The 18,418-nt window shown below is 43.6% G+C and overlaps 1 pseudogene; it reads left to right on the plus strand.

Annotated features, from left to right (window-relative positions):
* Positions 1-1,141: 1,141 nt before the first annotated feature.
* Positions 1,142-3,334, plus strand: LOC103203059 (annotated as a pseudogene).
* Positions 3,335-18,418: the final 15,084 nt, after the last annotated feature.

Genomic DNA, 18,418 nt, shown 5'->3' on the forward strand with positions numbered 1-18,418 from the left:
AGTTCCACTGAAACCTGTTTAACATAATAGCAATACACATGCCTCCAATGACAGACATCTGGTGGCTGCACGTGAGGTGCATTGGCCAGGAATCAAACTCCAAGTGTCCAGGATAGAAGGTGAGAATTCTACCACTGAACCACCTTCATGGGGTGGGGGTGGTTGTTGCTGTAGTTGACTGTCAAGTTGATTCCAACTCACATCCACTGTGATTGTTAATGTTATGTGTCAGCTTAATTAGGTTGTGATTCTCAGTAGTATGGCAGAATCTGGACTGAGTGCTTTTCCATTATGTAAATACACCCACTCCTCATTTATAGCATGGTTAGGTCCAAGGACCAGATTGTTATTCCACAAAATGGAAGATGACTATATCATTCTATAACTGCCAAATCACAGAGAATCATGGCCCAGCCAGGATGACTCATAACCTTAACCATCATAGCCAACATTACTCTTGCCTCTCACCTTAGAATTTGTTACTGCCTGGTGTGTGTTGTTAATGCACAAAATAATCAGATAGTAGATGCAAAATGTCAGATAACGAGATAAATGAGGAGTAATCACCTTCATGACAGCTCTGGTGGCATAGTGCCCAAGGCATCTGACTGCTAACCAGAAGGCTGACAGTTCAAACCCACCAGCCATGCCTCAGAAGGAAGATTGGGCAATCCACTTCTTTAGAGATACCACCTTGGAAACCCAAGGAGGTGTGCCTAGGAGTCAAATTCGACTCGAGGACAGTGAGTTTGGTTTTGGTTTAATCACCTTCATCATATGATCAACCAATTAGTAAGAAGAAAGAGGAATTTCCTTGGGTGTGTGGCTTGCATCCAATATATATGATCATTCTGGCAAAGCTTGCTCCCTCAATCTGGCTCCTGCATCTGACTGGTCATCATCCGACTTCCGGTTCTTGGGACATGAGCCAGATGCTGCTGCCTGCCAGTTTTATGATTGGTCAGCTCCCACAGCTTCATGAGCTGGCAGCCCCTGTTTGACCTGCCAATTTTGGGTTCGTCAGCTGCTGCAACCACGTGAGGCAGGAGAAGCCTCCAGCCAAATGCCTGACCCACGGTTTGGGACTTGACAGCCTCCGCAATTTCTAGGTTTCAGGGGTTGCCCAAGGCCTGCTGCTGCAGATATGGTGGTCTACACAGCAGCCAGAAAGCAGACTTCCAAAATAGCCAGGGTGAAAAACAAAGTCCCAGCTGAGATACAGAGAACTGCTGAGTAGGTCCTGAGATAAGCTAAAGAAAAAGAACTTGAGCTTCTTCCACCTCCACCTGAACAGAGGATCACAGATGAAGAGTTAAGTGATTACAAACTAAGGAGAAGGAAGACTTTTGAAGATAATATAAGAAAAATCAGGACTATGATTAGTAACTGGATAAAATACACACGGTGGGAAGAGAATATAAAGGAGATTCAAAGGGCTTGGTCCATATATGAATATGCTTTAGATGTGGACTGTTGAAATATTATAAACCAAACCCACTGCCATCGAGTTGATTCTGACTCATAGCAACCCCCATTAGTTTTCTGAGGTGGTAAATCTCTATGAAAGTTGAAAGTTGATTGCCCCATCTTCCTTCTGTGGAGTGGCTGATTTATTAGAACTGCCAACCTGCTGGTTAGCAGTCAAATACCTTATACTCAGGCTGAAATACACAGCAATGGAAATGAAGAATCACCAGGTCAGCCATGCCCAAAATATCTGGGACTGGGCCTAACAACTCTCCCACAAGTCAACCAGTTCTTGTAAAATACACATATGTGGAGGAAATATCGAGAAACCTTGCTGGCATTGGGCAGGGGTTTGAATGCTGGATGGAGTGACAGCCTGAAGAGTAAGCCTGGTACTCCTACATTGACTCTGAGCTTAGGTACAAAGAGGTTGATGGGGCCCTCACCACCTACAAACAATTTGTCCTTGCACACCTTAATGCCAAGAACTGGATGAGGTATGCCCACTCTGAAGAAAAGCGCGGTTATTTTGCCCGTGCACAAAAAGTATATGAGAGAGCTGTCAAATTCTTTGGAGATAAACATATGAAGGAACATCTATATTCTGCCTTTGCCAAATCTGAAGAAAGTTAAAAAGAATTTGAAAGGGTATGTGAATGCCCTGGACAGAATTTCAAAACAAGAGGCCTAAGAACTCTTTAAAAATTATACCATCTTTGAGAAGTTTGGTGATAGAATATTGAAGATATCATCATGAGCAAGTGAAGATTGCAGCATGTAGAAGAAGTGATGGTAATCCACACAATTATGATGCATGGTTTGAATATTTCTGCTTGGTGGAAAGTGGTGCAAAGTAGAAACCATGGGAGAAGTCTATGAAAGAGCCATTGCCAACATGCCACTCATTCAGGAAAAGAGGTACTGGAAGTGCTATCTATCTTTGGGTGAATTATGCACTCCATGGAGAGTGGGAAGCAAAGGATCCTGAGAGGACAAGAACAGTGTATAAAGCCTTTTTGGAACTATATCCTCACAAAAATTCACATTTGCCAAAATGTGATTGCTATGTGCACAGTTTGAAATAGGAGAGAAAAATTAACCATTTGCCTGAAGAGCTTTGGGAACTTCCATAGGAAAATGTCCAAAGAAAAAGTTATTTAAGGGCTGTGTAGAATTAGAGTTACAGCTTCAAGAATTTAAGATGCCAGAAGTTTTAAAAAAGTTCCTGGCATTTGAACCTAAAAATCGTACCTGTTGGATTACATTTGCAGAATTAGAGATGATATTTGGTGACTTCAAGTGAGCCTGGGACATCTGTGAGCTGGCCATCAGCCAGCCTTGCCTGGGCATGCCAGAGGTGCTTTGGAAATCATATATTGATTTTTAAATTGAGCAGGAAGAAACTGAAAGAACACAAAATCTTTACTGACAATTGCTTCAATAGACACAAGAGGTCAAGGTATGGATGAGTTTTATTCAGTTTGAGTCGCCTTCAGAGTGAAATTAGGCTAAATGCAGACAAATATATAGAGGCTAACAAAACCATGCAAAACTGTGAAGAAAAGGAAGAGAGACTTATATTGCTAGAGTCTTGGCAAAGCTTTGAAGATGAATTTGGAATTCTATCTGATAAGGAGACAGTGGACAAACTCACGCCTGAGAAAGTCAAGAAGAGAAGAAAGGTCCAGGCCTCTGATGAGTCTAAGGCAGGCTGGAAAGAATACTATGACTACATCTTTCCAGAAGATGCTGCCAACCAACACAACCTCATGCTCCTGGCTTTGGCCAAACTATGGAAGAAACAGCAACAGGAAAAGAAGCTGTTGAGCAAGATCCAGATAAGGACATTGATGAGAGTGAATCCTGAATTTTCCTTCATAGTGACAAATGCTTTTTTTAAAAAAAATAAATGATTACTTTGGAGGAAGAAAAGAGCAGGAAGATGATGGAATTGAAGAAAATAAGAAAATGAACTGTAAAAGGGAAAAAGGCACAGAGTCCTCTGAAAATGACCTCAAGCATCACAGGAATCAAGGCTATTCATAGACATCTAGTGAAGAAAGAGCACACAGGGCCAAGTGCCACACAAAACGTTCCAAGTCAAGAGGACATGAGAAAAGGGAAGATAAGCATAAAGAAAGACAATCCAGGACCTCATTACTCCAAAAAGGAAGAGCCAGAAGCAGAGTAGGTCCTTTGGATCCAGAGTCTCTGCACTGAGAATCCCCTAAATCCAGGGGAAGATCGGTGCCAAGACACACGGAGATCTCTAAGGAACACCGGGCCCACAGATGTTGAAAGGAGAAAAGGACCTCCCTCTAGAGTCAACAGAGAGGAAAAAGCCTTTCCCTAGAGCTGTCTCTCTGCATTCAGATTTCTAGCCTCCTAAACTATAACAGAATAAATTTCTGTTTGTTAAAGCCATCCATTTGTGGTATTTCTGTTATAGCAGCACTAGAGAACTAAGACAGTCATCCTATACGACAGAGCAGAACTGCCCCACAAGGTTTCCTGGACTGAAATCTTTATGGGAGCAGGTTGCCAGGTCTTGTCTCCCACAGAGCAGCTGGTGGGTTCGAACTACCAACCTTTCAGTTAGCAGCCAAGCACTTAAATATTGTGTCACTAGGGCTCTGTGAGGGGGCGGTTTAAAAAGAAATGACATAACCCATTCTGTCCTCTACATACGTTTAATCATCTGATTAGAATGCTACATTTTAGTTTTCCATGGCATGTGTTTCATTATACTGGCAATGGTCATCTCTTTCAAAGAATGCTCTTAAACAATTGTTCCTCCATATGGAATTCTGGGGAAAAATAGCTTCCAGAACTGGAATACCCCCCACAAAATTGGTTAAGTTGAAAATGTCTGTCTATGAGCAGCTGTCCTCACTATAAAACTGTTCCCCAACATCGGCCTATGGAGGCCTCTTCTGGTGGGATAGGTAGGAGGTGATACAGAGGCATTCACAACAGAGATTATAATAACAATTAAATAATAGTTATTCAATCAAACTATAGCCTAAGTGCCTGATCCTGTGCTGGACCATGAGGATTCAAAAATAAACATAAAAATCGTTTTTGCTCTCATTGGATCTCAGTCTAGATCACTTGTACACAAAAAGAATTTGAAATGTCCCTTCCTCTTTCTGCTGACACTGATTAATGACTCTCAGCATGTGATCAGATGGGTACAGGTGTGAGTAAGGCTTAGAGACTGGCACCTTTTATTACTTAATGATGATGTATGCTCAGATTTTGAGCACGTGGGACACGTCTGCATATCCTTTTACATTTTTATCCACATTAGTTTAGTTTTGATTTTTGCTTCTCAGCTAAATTCCCAAGGATGAGAAGTGTGTTTATTCATTTAAATTGCCTTGTGCAGTGATCTGCTCAGCCAAACACCTGGAATATATTTTGATAATGATGATGTTGATGTTGCCACTAGCTTGATAATTCAATAACTCAATTGTGTGTCCTCTTTTTAAAGGAAATCTGGCTGGAGCCTAATTAAAGCTGCAGATAGAATTCAGAAGAGATTTCTTTCAAGAAAACGGCAAAAGGAAAAGATTTGCAAGGAGTGTTCCACCTGGCAGTTTTGCCTGTGCTTGGCACTTTTCAGATCACTCCCAAAATGACACAGATCCCTGTGGGCCTCATCCAATCTGTGTTGTCTGGCACGACCCAAGATCCAACAGTCCCTCCATGCAGCTCTTCCCCTCCCCAGGCAGGCCTGGACTTCCTCTGTGAGTCATTCTCAAGTGCCAGTACCCATGCAGCATCTCGTGGGTTTCACTCAACACATCACCAGTAGCTTCAGTGTTCATCCAACAAGTCAGGAAGCAGCAGAAGGATATTGTCTCATAGCTATTTGAAAACTCTCCTGTGAACGAACAGTGCAGTTGAAGGTGAGAGGTGCTTCCAAAGCTAAAAAAGAAAAAAAGAGAGAGAGAGAGAGCGAGAGAAAGAATCCAAACCACTGAGTGAATTCCACTTCATGGTGAACCCATGCATGTCAGAGTAGAACTGTGCTCCATAGGGTTTTCTGTGGCTGATGTTCTGAAAGTAGATTATCAGGACTTTCTTCTGAGACATCTGGATGCACTTGAACTGCCAACCTTTCGGTTACCAGCTAGCATGTTAACCATTTGTACCACTCAAGGACTTCAAATGCTCTCATCATCTCTAGAGGGTTTATGTGGTTTGGTATCTATAGACTATCTTAGAGAGAAAAACCAAGAAACTGGTTAGTTGTGGTGCTTTCTCAGCAGGGGCTGAGAAACTGGGAGCAGTGAAGGAGATTTATTTTTAATTACATACTATTTGTTACTATCTAGTTTTTTTAAACCATGTACAGTAAAAGTTGTGAAAGCCAGAACCTGCGTAAGGTGGAAATCTGTCAGAAAAGGTGTGGTAGTTAAGTTGTGTGTTAACTTGGCTGGGCCTGGTTGAGTGGCTGGGCAGCTGGATGTAGTATTTGCCATGATGAGACTGGGAATCAACTCCATGGTGGAATCCACTGGAACAGCTGAATAGCTGCATTAGGGATGTGGTCTGCTTCCAGTATAAAAGGAGAAGCTTTGACAAAGGTCTCTGAGATTTTTTGGGCACGCTTAGACCCTACATGTAGCTGAGTCTTCATCTCAGTGGCCTGCCATGTTGTCTGCCAATCTTGGGACAGTTAATGAACTTGAATTAGTGGCCTGCCATATTGCTTGATAATCTTGGAACTGTGCCATTCTGCTTGTCGACCTTGGATTTGTCAGCCTCAGAAGCCAGCAGCTGTCTGAGTTAAGAAAAGCCTCCAGGCTAGACACAGGGAAGAGGTAACTATCAGGGGGAAGTGGGAGGGGAGCTGTTGCATTGTGGTAAATTGTGGTCAATGTCATGAGACAAAGTATATGTGAACTGCTTATGGAAAGTGAATTTGCTCTGTAAATTTTCACCCAAATCACAATAAAAAAAAAAAAAAAGAGAGAGAGAGAAGCCTCCAGCTCCAGTGGGCCAGAAGCAAGAGGCAGAGCAGAAGCCCAAGGTTGAGGGGCTTTGACCCAGCCCCTAAAGCTGGCATTTTGAACTTGGGCTTCCAGCCTCCTAAACCGTAAGAATAAATCCATTTGTTCAACCCACCCATTTGTGGTATGTCTATTAGAGCAGTACTAGAGAAGCATAACAGAAGAAAACTCACATGTTACCCACAAATAGAGAGTGACGGAAAAGTGGTAAGAGGGCCACAATCTAAGGCAAAAAACTCATGAAACCCAGAAAAACAAGCCAGTTCCATGGAGTTCCAGCTCACAGGTTTCACCGTATATCTATTACTAAACCAGTTGCCATTGAGTCAACTCCAGCTCATAGTAACCCTGTGTGTATCAGAGTGGAATTGCTCCACATGGTTTTCAGTTACTGATTTTTTTCAAAGTAGATTGCCAGGCCTTTCTTCCTTGGAGCCTCTGGGTGAATTCCAACAGCCAACATTTAGCTTAGCTGCCCATGGACTCCAGATCCAAAAGTAAAGCCAAACAAATACAATCTTGAGATACTTGTTTGGTCAAACTGGATGCTTCAAAATCAGCTTGTCAGAGGCAGCACTAATACCACAGAAGATCTCTTGGGGGGTCCTCACCTCCTCATGACCTGGGCTGATACTTGGCTCAAGTGCAGGGTCAATACAATTCTGTCCCACCAGCTTCCACGGGCCACCCACCTCTGGAAGCTCCTGGGGAGGAGCTGGTGTGGCTTTCCCTTGGATAGAATGGCAGTGGTCACACTGCTTGTTTAGTGATGGAAGCATCTCTTAGACCCATTTAAAGTCTATTGAATAGACTTTAAGAAGTTTTACATTTACAGAAAAAAGTGTGCAGAAAGTACAGTTTCCATATAGTCCCCCCCCCCCCCGCACACTGTTTCCCTATTATTAACATCTTGCATTTGTGTGGTACATTTGTTACAATTGATGAACCAATACTGATACATTATTATCAAGTAAAGTCCATAGTTTAAATTAAGGTTCACTCTTTGTGTTGAACAAGGGTATGAGTTTTTAATTTTTATTTGTTTTAAGTTTCTTGTGGTGAAAACATACACATCACAACATTCACCAACATAACCACTTCCCCATTTATAGTTCAGGGACACTGATGACATTTCTTATATTGTGCCATCATTATTGCTATCCTTTTCCAAAATATTCCACCACCATTAGCATAAACTCAATGCCTGGCAACCAAAAGCTTCCCTTTTGCTTCCCCTTTCCCCCTCCTTCCTACACCTCATAATCACTAATAATCTTAGGGGTATACAGATATATATGTATATGCACATATATATCTGTATCTATATCTATCTATCTACCAAAACAAACAAACAAACAAACAACCTCACTGCAATTGAGTCAGTTCCAACTTATAGTGACTCCCTTTGGGTTTCCAGGGCAGTAAATGTTTATGGAAGTAGATTGCCTAGTCTTCCTTCCACAGAGGGGCTGGTGAGTTTGAACCTCCAGCCTCTGTAGGCATTATGCCACCCGAGCTCCATATATATATATTTATGTGTGTGTGTGTGTGTATTTTTAAAACCACTCTAGGCATTTTCCCTCCTCTCCCCTTCCATTTCTGGTAACGAACAAAGAAAGTTTCCTTCCATATATTAACCTTTCTTTGACTTTTTACAATAGTGGACTAATACAATATTTATCCTTCTGTGATTGACTTATTTCACTCAACATTATGTCCTCCAAGTTCATCCATGTTATGCAGTATTTCTCAGATTCTACATTATTCTTTAGTGTTGCATAGTATTCCATTGTGTGTACATATACCACAGTTTGGTTATCCATTCCTCCAATGATGGGCACTTAGGTTGTTTCCATCTTTTTGCTATTGTGAATAGTGCTGTGATGAACATGGGTGTGCATATATCTGTTTGTGTCCTGGCACTCACTTCTTTAGGATATATACCTCTTATGAGATTGCTGGATCAAAGGATATTTCTATTTCCAACTTTTTAAGGAACCACCATACCAATTTCCACAGTGGTTGTATCATTTTACAGTCCCACCAGCAGTGTATGAGAGTCCCAATCTCTCCACATCCTCATTGGCATTTGTTTTTCTGTCTTGTTGAACTTTGCTATCAGTGCTAGCACAAGCCTATGAGTTTTGACAAATAAATGATGCTGTGTGTCCACCATTACATTATTATACAGAATAGTTTCATTGCCCTAAAAATGCCCTGTGTTCCATCTATGCATCTCTTTCCTTCTCCTCCAAAGCCCCTGACAACCACTGATTTTTTGCTCTCTCTATTGCTTTGCCTTTTCCAAAATGTCATATAGGTGGAATCACACAGTATGTAACCCTTTCACACTGGCTTCTTTTATTTAGCAATATGCATTTCAATTTCTTCAATGTCTTTTTGTAGCTCAATAGCTCATTTCTTTTCATCATGGAATAATACTCCATTATGTGGTTTAGATCTATTTTTAATTGCAAGTCTTTCTGTAGTTCCACAACTACCTCTGGAGTTTGCCTGTCATGCCCCTGTCTCTGGCCTGAGATACTTCAGCTGAAAAATGCAGTGAGAAGTATTTTGGCAGCCTCTGCATTTCTGGGTACTGAAAGGTGTGCCCTCCTTGGTCAGGGAATTAGAAATACCAGCTCATGTGGAGCCGGGACTGGCTAGAACCACTCTCTTTACAGATACTACCAATATAAAGGCCACTATCACTGGTTGCCGCCCGGTTGATTCTGACTCCTGGAGACCCCATGCATGTCAGAGTGGAACTGTGCTCCACTGGATTTTCAGTGGTTGATTTTGGTAGAAGTATGTTGCAAGGTCTTTCTTCCGAAAATATGAGGCAGGGGGCTTGAAAAACAAATTGTGGAAGATATTAAGAAGAGACAAGAGAGAAAAAGTAGGAGGAAAAAAAGAAAGGGAGAGGGAGAGGGAGGGGAAGAAGAAAGAAAAGGCAAGTAACCAACACTGATTGTAAATACAGACTTGGTAAGATAACATTGGTTTCCGAGAGAGGACTGTTATGCCACTGGCTCTTATTCAGGGGCTAAGGCCTTCTGTTGGATTGTGAAACATGCTGGGTACATCAAATGATCTGGGTGTTTTCTCTCCCCTTCACCAGGTTTCAACTTGAGAAACAGAGGGAGGATGGCTGGTGTAGGGAGTTTGTGTGAAAGATAGAAAAATGAATGTGTGAGAAAGGAATTCTCTAACCAACCTCTGAAATATGCCACCAGCTCTGGTGGTGTAGTGGTTAAGGCATTTGACTGCTAACCACAAGGTTTGAATCCACCAGCTGCTCCTCAAGAAAGATGGGGCAGTCTGCTTCTGTAGAGGTTTATAGCCTTGGAAACCCCATGAGGTTGCTATGAGACGGAATCAATTTGACGGCAGTGAGTTTGGACAAAAACACTAGCTAAGCACTACCTTGGGCCACCTAATTCAGGGCTCTCAGAATCCCTGTGTCATGGTTTCAACCTGCCAACCTCTTACTCATACAGGTATGTATTTCATATTCCTCAATTTCAAGCCAAGGAAGGGAAAGATGTGGGCCTGGTGGTCACTGCAAATAGTCTTGACCAACAATCAGAAGGAGCCTGTGTTGGGTGCTGGCTCAGACTCCAATAGTATGATCTCCCTTTCATCTGATCCTTCTTGTATCCCTCAGACATGCTGCAAACAATCTTTGGCAGTTTTGGGGTGGTTTGCTGACTGAAGTCGCTGACAGAATAGAAATCTGGAGAGCAAGAACCAGACCACAGCAATCTGTTGGCAAATGCCTCAGTGCAATTCAAGCCCTCATTTATTACTGACTTGTCCCTGAGGATTACCTGCTGACTGTGGCTCTTTCACCAAACAGATGGTGTAAGGTGAGGAGAGGTTCACATTTGAATTCAGAGGATCCCAGAACGTCAGGGGTGAATCACTGATAAGGAAACTGAGGCCAGTGTGTGTGTGTGTGGGGGAGCATACAGTTACTGGTTTACATTTCTATTTCCCCAATTAGATTTTGAGAAAGCATGAGGCTGCTAACCAAGAGGTTAATAGTTCAAACCTACCAGCTGCTCCGTGGAAGAAGAGACCTGCCATCTGCTCCCGTAAGAATTATAGTCTAGTGGGACCATGGTCGTAGGGGACATCAAGCTCAATTGGCATAACACACTACACAAATACATTGTTCCATGTCCTACTTCGGCGAGTAGCAACTGGGATCTTAAAATCTTGTAAGTAGCCATCTAGATGCAATGATGGGTTTCTCCTTGTCCAGAGCAAAGAAGAATGAAGAAAGCCAAAAACACATGGAAACAATTAGTCCAAGCCACTAGTTCACCATGCAATCCTCAGCCTATATGACTATGAGACCAGAAGAACTAGATGGTACCTGGCTACCACTGTCAACCACTTGGAGCGCGACCTATGTAGGAGATCCTAGATAGAGTGGGAGAACAACATGGAACAAAACTCAAAATCACACACACACACACACACACACACACAGAAAAGGGACCAGTTTTGCTGGTCTGATAGAGCCTGATGGAACCACTGAGACCATGGCTCCTAGCTGCCCTTCAGGTCTGGAATTGAACCCACTCTGGTAGCTTCCAACCAAACAAAAGACAAATATATGAGCTGAACATTTACATTAGGTAGATACACTCCTTAGAGATATCAATCATGGGAGAATAGAAGGGCAGTGTATGTACAGGGAGACAGTTTGGAGGGCAGGAGTGCATGGGAAGGAAGAACACAGGGAAGAGGTAACTACGGGGAGGAAGTGGGAGGGGAGCTGTTGCACTGTGGGAAATTGCAGTCAATGTCATGAGACAAAGTGTATGTAAGCTGCTGTATGGAAAGTGAACTTGCTCTGTAAACTTTCACCCAAATCACAATAAAAATTAAAAAAAAAAAAAAAAAGTCTAGGAAACCTTATGGGGCAGTCCTACTCTGTCATATAGGCACACTATGAGTCGGAATTTACTAGACAGCACACAACAACAACAGGGCAATTATATTTTGAAGCCCCAAGATGTGGTTGGCCCATGTAAGATGCTCAACAAATATTTGTCAAAGGAAAAGTGTTAGTGAGTGATAGAGGGCAGGAGAGTAAAAGGGAGGGAGAGAGGGAGGAAGAAATGGCTTCCCCAAGGTCTCTCAGGTAGCAGTGGCAGAGCTGGACCGCCCTCCCTCCACCCCCAGGCCTCTCCCTGGCGTCTGCTAACTGCTCCCTCTCAGTCTCACCAGCTGTAGTCAAGGCTCTCTCCAGACTAGCCCGCTATCCTCCTTATCTCCCAGAAAGTGTCGCTGATACCATCAGACCCCCAGGTGGCTGCTTTCCACAACAGGGCCCAGGGAGGCTCCATTGTCTGTAATGTGAACACAGTCACAGGAGCCAAGACTGCCTTTGCTCAACTACCCTGCTGGAGGGCCTCAGCCTGGAGTATCAACTCAGCCTGGGGTCTGCAGCTGGACAGGACCCAGAGTGATGCAGGGCCCGGGGATGCAGGGAGAGGGGCCAAAGGAGAGCCAAGTATGAGGTCCAGAGCACAAACAGGACCAAGCCTAACAGACTGTCTTAGCAAGGCATTCATGCAAAGGGTTTGTCAGAGGCAGAATTCTGGAAAGGTCAGTGAGGTAGGGCCTGGGAAACTGAGTCTCAGAGAGCAGAAGATGTTGCTCAAGCTCATTCGCTGTCAGAGGCAGAGAAAGGCTGGAGGCAGAGTTGGTATCTTCCAGGATGGTGGTGGGCTCAGAGCAGTGGGGAAGTGAAGGCTGGAGCAGTGCATGAGGCAATGGAGTGTGGCTGTGGATGGCATTTCCTGGGGCTGCAGCAGCCTCTCCTTGAGCATATAGGTGTGGTGGTGGTGGTAGTGGTGGTGGCTGGGCTCTCTGGGGGTTAGTAAGGGAGTTGAGCCCATCTGGATTGTTTTGTTCTGTGTTGCCTCTGCCCTCTCTCTACTTTCTGCTTACCCCACCCAGAATCCACCTCCTCTCTGACCTTTTTGCATGGCCCTCTATTTGGGGGGTGGGGCCCAGAGTTGGGTATGACCTTCATCTAAGAAGCCTCCAACCGCAAGTCTCTGCTAGTGATGGATGGGAGGTTAGCTTTTGCAACATCCACAGAAATTGACTGGGTATCTCCTGTGTCCCAGGATTAGTGCCTTCCCTTCTTGTTGGGTCTCCAAATCTTGTTGAAGAAGTAGGGCTCACTCAGCTAAGGCATTGGAAGGCCAGCCCAGCCACTAGCTACCCAATACAGTGAGGTGTTCAGAAGAAGCAGACAGCTTTGAGGTCAAGTGGGCCTCGTAGTGAAAGTGAGACTGGAACTGGAGGTGAGCATTACAATTTGAGATCAGAGTTTTGAGTAAAGTCACTGCAGCAGTAATGCATAGGGCTTCATTCAGAGGTAGGGGATGGAGTGGGACAAAAGGAAAGAGAGTTGTAGGGGTAGCTTCAGAATCATGGGGTGAAGGTCAGAGTTTTTCAAGCAATTTTAAAAATCGTGTTGAAAATATACACAGCAAAACATACACCAATTCAACAAACATACACCGATTCAACAATTTCTATGTGTACACTTCAGGACATTGATTACAATCTTCAAGTTGTACAATCATTTTTTTTTTTTTTTCTCAGTTAAACAGTGATTTTATTGCTCAAGTACATAGACAAATCTTTGCAACCAGGGCAGAGGCTGTGGATGATTCGTATTTCCAATCGGGAGAGAGGACTCTCGTGGTCTTACAATATTGAGCCAATCAGTGAATTTGACTCTCAATCAGAATCAAACAGAACTCAGCATCTTTATCCTTTTTGTTCCTCTGAAGATGCTTTCCAACAGCAACAGCTTTCTTAATTAAATGGTAGAGATCCTCAGGAAGATCAGGAGCAAGTCCTTTGGGGTTAAGAATTCTCAAGATTTTATTGCCTGTCACAAAATGTACTTGTGCAACGCCATGTGAACCTCTTAGGATCACACTAATTTTTGAAGGAGTCAGGGCCTTCTTGGCAAGTTTGTAGATTTGCTCTTCATGTCATCAAACGTCAACTTCAGCCATCTGGGGACTCTGTGGTGATAGGGCAGAGCCAACTGGGACAGGCTCTTCCCTGGAGCCATGCATGTGACCCATGATGGCAGCAAACAGGCAGCGAAGAAAAGCTGTACAATCGTTCTTCAGCATTTTTTTCTGAATCGTTCCTCCTCCATTAACAGAAACTCATTGGCCCCTAAGTTCATCAATATTTCAAGTTGCTGTTGTCAGTTTGATCCCATGCAGACAGTTCTTTAAAACAGCACAATGCTAAAGGCAGGCATTCTTTACTAAGTAAACTATTGTTTGGTTTAAAGAAGACTTCAGGGGATATTTTTGCTTAAGGTTTAAAGATTAACTCAGTTTGTATTGGGGGTTCATCCGGTCTCAATGAGTCCACAAAGTCTGGATTCCTTATGAATTTTCAAGCACTTTTTTAGCAGCAAAATTCTTCACCAAATGAAATCAGACTCACAATGTGCCAGCCAGCTAAAGGCAGAACTGCTCTATCTTCTCAGCTTCCCTTCACCCCAGGGTTACTCACCCCCAAGGCAAATGAATGGAACTTTGTAGCTGGACTAGTCCAGCTGCTTTATTGGACCGGCAGGGAAACTGTGGCACAGACAGCACAAAGGACCTGCTCAAGTTCATTTATTACCAGGAGCAGAGCCAGATCAGGATGAAGTTCTCTCTCCTCTCCCTAATTTAGGGCTTTTGCCACGAGACCTTGCTGTCTCCAGGACAGAGCCAGACTGGAGAGACCTCCAGGCAAGCTGAGGAATGTGGGTTCCAGAAAATGAGGAGTCACTAAATGCCACTCCTAGGAAGGAAGATGGGGCAATCTACTTCCGTAGTGATACTGCTTCGGAAACCCAAGGAGGGGTCGCTATGAGTCGGGTCCGACTCGATGGCACACAACAACAACAACAACAAATGTGTTTGAGCAAAGGGTATCTTGTTTCTTTCTGGAATTTTAGTTTGACAGTCCAACTAGGGCTGCAGTTTCCTTGGTGTTTCACTCCCTTGATTGGGAAGACTAGCATTTTTGTTTTATCTGAGAGACACCTCCAGCAAAGTAGCGTCAAAGAAACTTGTGGAGACAGTGGTTTGCGCTAAAGAGGGACTCATGCCATTGATTAAGTTTTGGTAAGTAGTTGAATTGTCAGTGAATAAGTTCAATAGAAGAATCAGTATTTCCTTAAATTGCAGAACTGATGCCCATGTATTTATTCATTGGTCTAATGAAATGACTTTAATTAAGAAATTCAAAACTAACTTGAAAAGCCCCATCTTGAGCTCACAAATAATGCAAGCAACAGATAAACATCTCTGGAAGCTAAACAAGACCTTCTGTTTTCTGTCTTCCCTGAAGTTTGTCTTGGCCAGAGTTTCTTCGATTAGGTTTTACCAGTTTTCAGTGGTCTTGTGGCTGAAAAAACTGTCTAGGACTCGGGATGAGGTAAAACTTCTAATAAGGGCAACACAAGCCTTTATTCTTTTTTGGCTTATTCTGTCATACAACCGGGGTCAGAAATGCTTGTCAGAGAAGATCAGGCACTTCCTCCTGAGGTCTCAAAGGTGAACCACCCCTTTACAGCTCCAGGAGAGCTGCGGTCCGAAGGCCTGGCTCCTCCAGCATCACCCACCACGTGACACTTGTGGAGCACTGTACAGGTTGTAAAGAAAGTTCAAATATTTCTCTCATTTGTTCCTCACAAAAACACTGAGGCAGGCCAGGCAGTCATTGTCCCTGATTTTAGACATGGTAAAAAACCAGGGTCTAGGATATTGAGCTGTCCAAGATGGTGTCACTAGTTAACGTTTATTCAATAAATCTTCATTGTTTTATTGATGCTTATTTATGAATGATACGTTATGACAGCATGGAGTCAGATCTGCTGACTTCCTTCCCAGGATTCTCTCAGCCACACCAGGCTATTTCTCTTAAGGTTATAAGTAAAAATGGATTTTTCCACTGGAAACAGGTCAAATGACTTAATACAGCCATAGACAATTCAGAGCAACCTGGTATAGCCTAAGTGAGTCATGCTTCATTTAAATAACAAACCAGAGGAACTCTCAAGACTGCTGTGAGAAAGAAATAGAATTATACAGTCGGAGGGAACTTGTTTATTATGACCAGTGGCTTTTAAACATTTTCAAAGCACAAAATCTCACCAGGCAGCTCCCGTGAAGGCCTAACATGGTCGTATGTCTGTAGAACTTGAGGCCTCATTTAGCATCTCTGGAAAACTCTTATATAGAGATGAGGAAAATGGCCCAGAGGGCTGAAGAGAGGTCCCCACCCAACCCTGTGAAGTGGTGCCACAGCTGGAACCCCAGGCCAGTGTTACTCCCATTGAAGGGTCATCTGGAGGAAGTTTTCATGGTCCCAACTCACTTGCTGGTCATGTCCTCCACTGCTACCCATATATTTCAAACACATTCTATTACTTTCAAAAAAAAAAAAAAAGAGAGAGGGGGGTGGATACCGGCAAAGGCGGTCTCCTTTGCAGGTTATTCCCTCTGCTCAGAATACCTTTCGACTAGTGAAACGTGCATTTTTTTTTCTTCCAGGCTTAGGTCAAATGGGTCTTTCCTTCCCCCCATCCCCTCCATGAAGTTTCCCTAAGCATCATAGCCACAGAGACTCACAATCTTACTTCTGAGTTCCTCTGGAATCTTTGAGACTGTTGTCAGATGTTCTGCTTTGTCTTAGAGTGATTTGGAGCTTAATCTATCCCCTGAGATTTCATCCTTCTTGAAAACAGAGGCCTCGTCACAGAACCTAGCACTGTGTCCTGCAATGTCCTCCAGGCTGCTTGGCCAATTAAGAGAGCAAGAGAAACTCACTTTGCACAGACCCACTTCCTGCACACAGAGAGGTCAGCTTGAGGGGAAAAAAAGAACCAGAACCAGTACTCGGGCAGGCTGAGTCTCACCCGAGGGTGCTGACTCAGAAATCGCAGTTCCCTTGCCTGGGAGCTGGCAGTTGTTGGCACGATCAAAGATCAATTAAAATATGCCATTCTGGTTTGCTCTCCCTATACCACCCCCTCCAGGGCACTTCCTCTCACTTTCAGCTTTCCCCAGAGTTCATTGTTGCCTAATTAACTTGGTGGCTGGGAAGGAGGCCGTCTGTACCAGGAGGGAGATGTGCTGCTGTAAGAGCCCACCGCCCACGGCTAGTTTGGCTTCCACTGAAATTATTCCTGGGACTGTTAGCAAGTCACTTAACTTCCCTGGGTTTCCTGGACATCCCATAGGGTAGCTGGATAAAATATAAGATGCCCAGTTAAATTTGAACTTCAGATCAACCAAGCATAATGTTGTGGTATAAATATGTTCCTCCATTCTTCAGCTGGGGAACAGAGGTAACAATTGTCTGCTTCCTGTCCCAGTGCTTTGTCGGGAGAATGGGAGTGTGACCACTCTCGGCTAACTGTAAATTGTTCTCCAAGCACGCGTGGTTTCTATGCTATGTACCACAAGTGGTATTTTGATTCATCTTAAAAGTAATCTTTTACTAGTTGCAAGTAGTTTTGGGGGGTGGGGTGAGAGGAGAAATCAACAATCCCCAAATTTTGATTTTAGGAGCCATAACTAGGGGCGAGAATACCTGTAGCAGAAGGTTCAAGTAGCCTCTAAGTTAGGGTTGCCAGATTAAGCAAATAAAAATACAGACTTCCAGTTAAATTTGAACATTAGATAAGCATCGAATAATTTTTAATATGAGCATATTCCAAGCAGTGCATGGAATATATGTATATTACAAAATTATTTGTTTTTACCTGAAATTCAAATGTAACTGGCTACTCTACAGGATGTCTGGGCAGCATCTAACTGGGAATTCAGCACAGAAGGAAGGTGTTTTTATTACTTCATGAAGCTCTAAGAAAAGATACCACAAATGGATGACTTTAACAAACAGGATTTTATTCTCTTACAGTTTAGGAGGCTAGAAGTTCGAGTTCAAAGTGGCAGCTCTAGGGGCTGGGTGAAAGTCCCTCAACCTTGGGCTTCAGCTGCCTCTTACTCCCAGCCCACTGAAGCTGGAGGTGTCTCTTCACTCAGGAAGTTGCTGGCTACTAAGGCTGACAAACCCCTATTGGGTAAAGAGGCACAGTCCCGATATTACCAAACCACATGGTAGGCCATTGATTCAGGTCCTTTAAGAGTTCCAAGATCTGCAGCAACATGGTAGGCTGCTGAACAATGACTCGGCTACATACAGAATGCCAGCGTGCCAAAAACCTGCAGACTACTCCTAAAGCTTCTCCTTGTCTACCAGAAGCAGACCACGTCCCTAAGGTAGCTACTCAGCTGCTCTACTAGATTCCACCTTGGAGCTGATTACCAGTCTCATCATGGGGAATAACTACATCCAGCTGCCCAGTCACTCAAAACCAGGCCAAGCCAAGTTGACACATAACCTTAACTATTACAGAAGGTATCCAGGAGGCCACTTTGGTCCCCAATATGCCTCATTCATGTCTCGAGGCCACTTGGGTCCCCAATATGCCTCATTCATGTCTTCAGGATAGAGCCCTGCTTTGCTCTTCAAGCTCTTTGGATTGAGAAAATGGTCTGCCTTTAATAACTCAACACATTTCTTTGCCTGGGAGCTGCATTGCATAGGGCTTCCTATGTGCAAAAGAATATTATCTAAATGGAAATAAGTCTCATCACTAGGAACTAAAACCTCAGAGTGTTAAAGAAAAGAGTGGAGACTAGACTCAAAGGAGACAATGAGCTAAAGGATTAAGAAGTCTGTGTTAGCTGGGGAGGAGGACAAAGAAGAAGAAAGCAACTGAGTGAAAGAGTTTTGGGAGCTCCCCATCCCCCATCAGTGCAGCCCTTTTCCCTACTGACTTGGTGCCTTGGGACCCAGCTCTGTCTTGTCCT

This window comes from Orycteropus afer, unplaced genomic scaffold, assembly GCF_000298275.1.
Source record: "Orycteropus afer afer isolate SDZICR_OR568_19922 unplaced genomic scaffold, OryAfe1.0 scaffold00198, whole genome shotgun sequence".
Classification (NCBI taxonomy): domain Eukaryota; kingdom Metazoa; phylum Chordata; class Mammalia; order Tubulidentata; family Orycteropodidae; genus Orycteropus; species Orycteropus afer.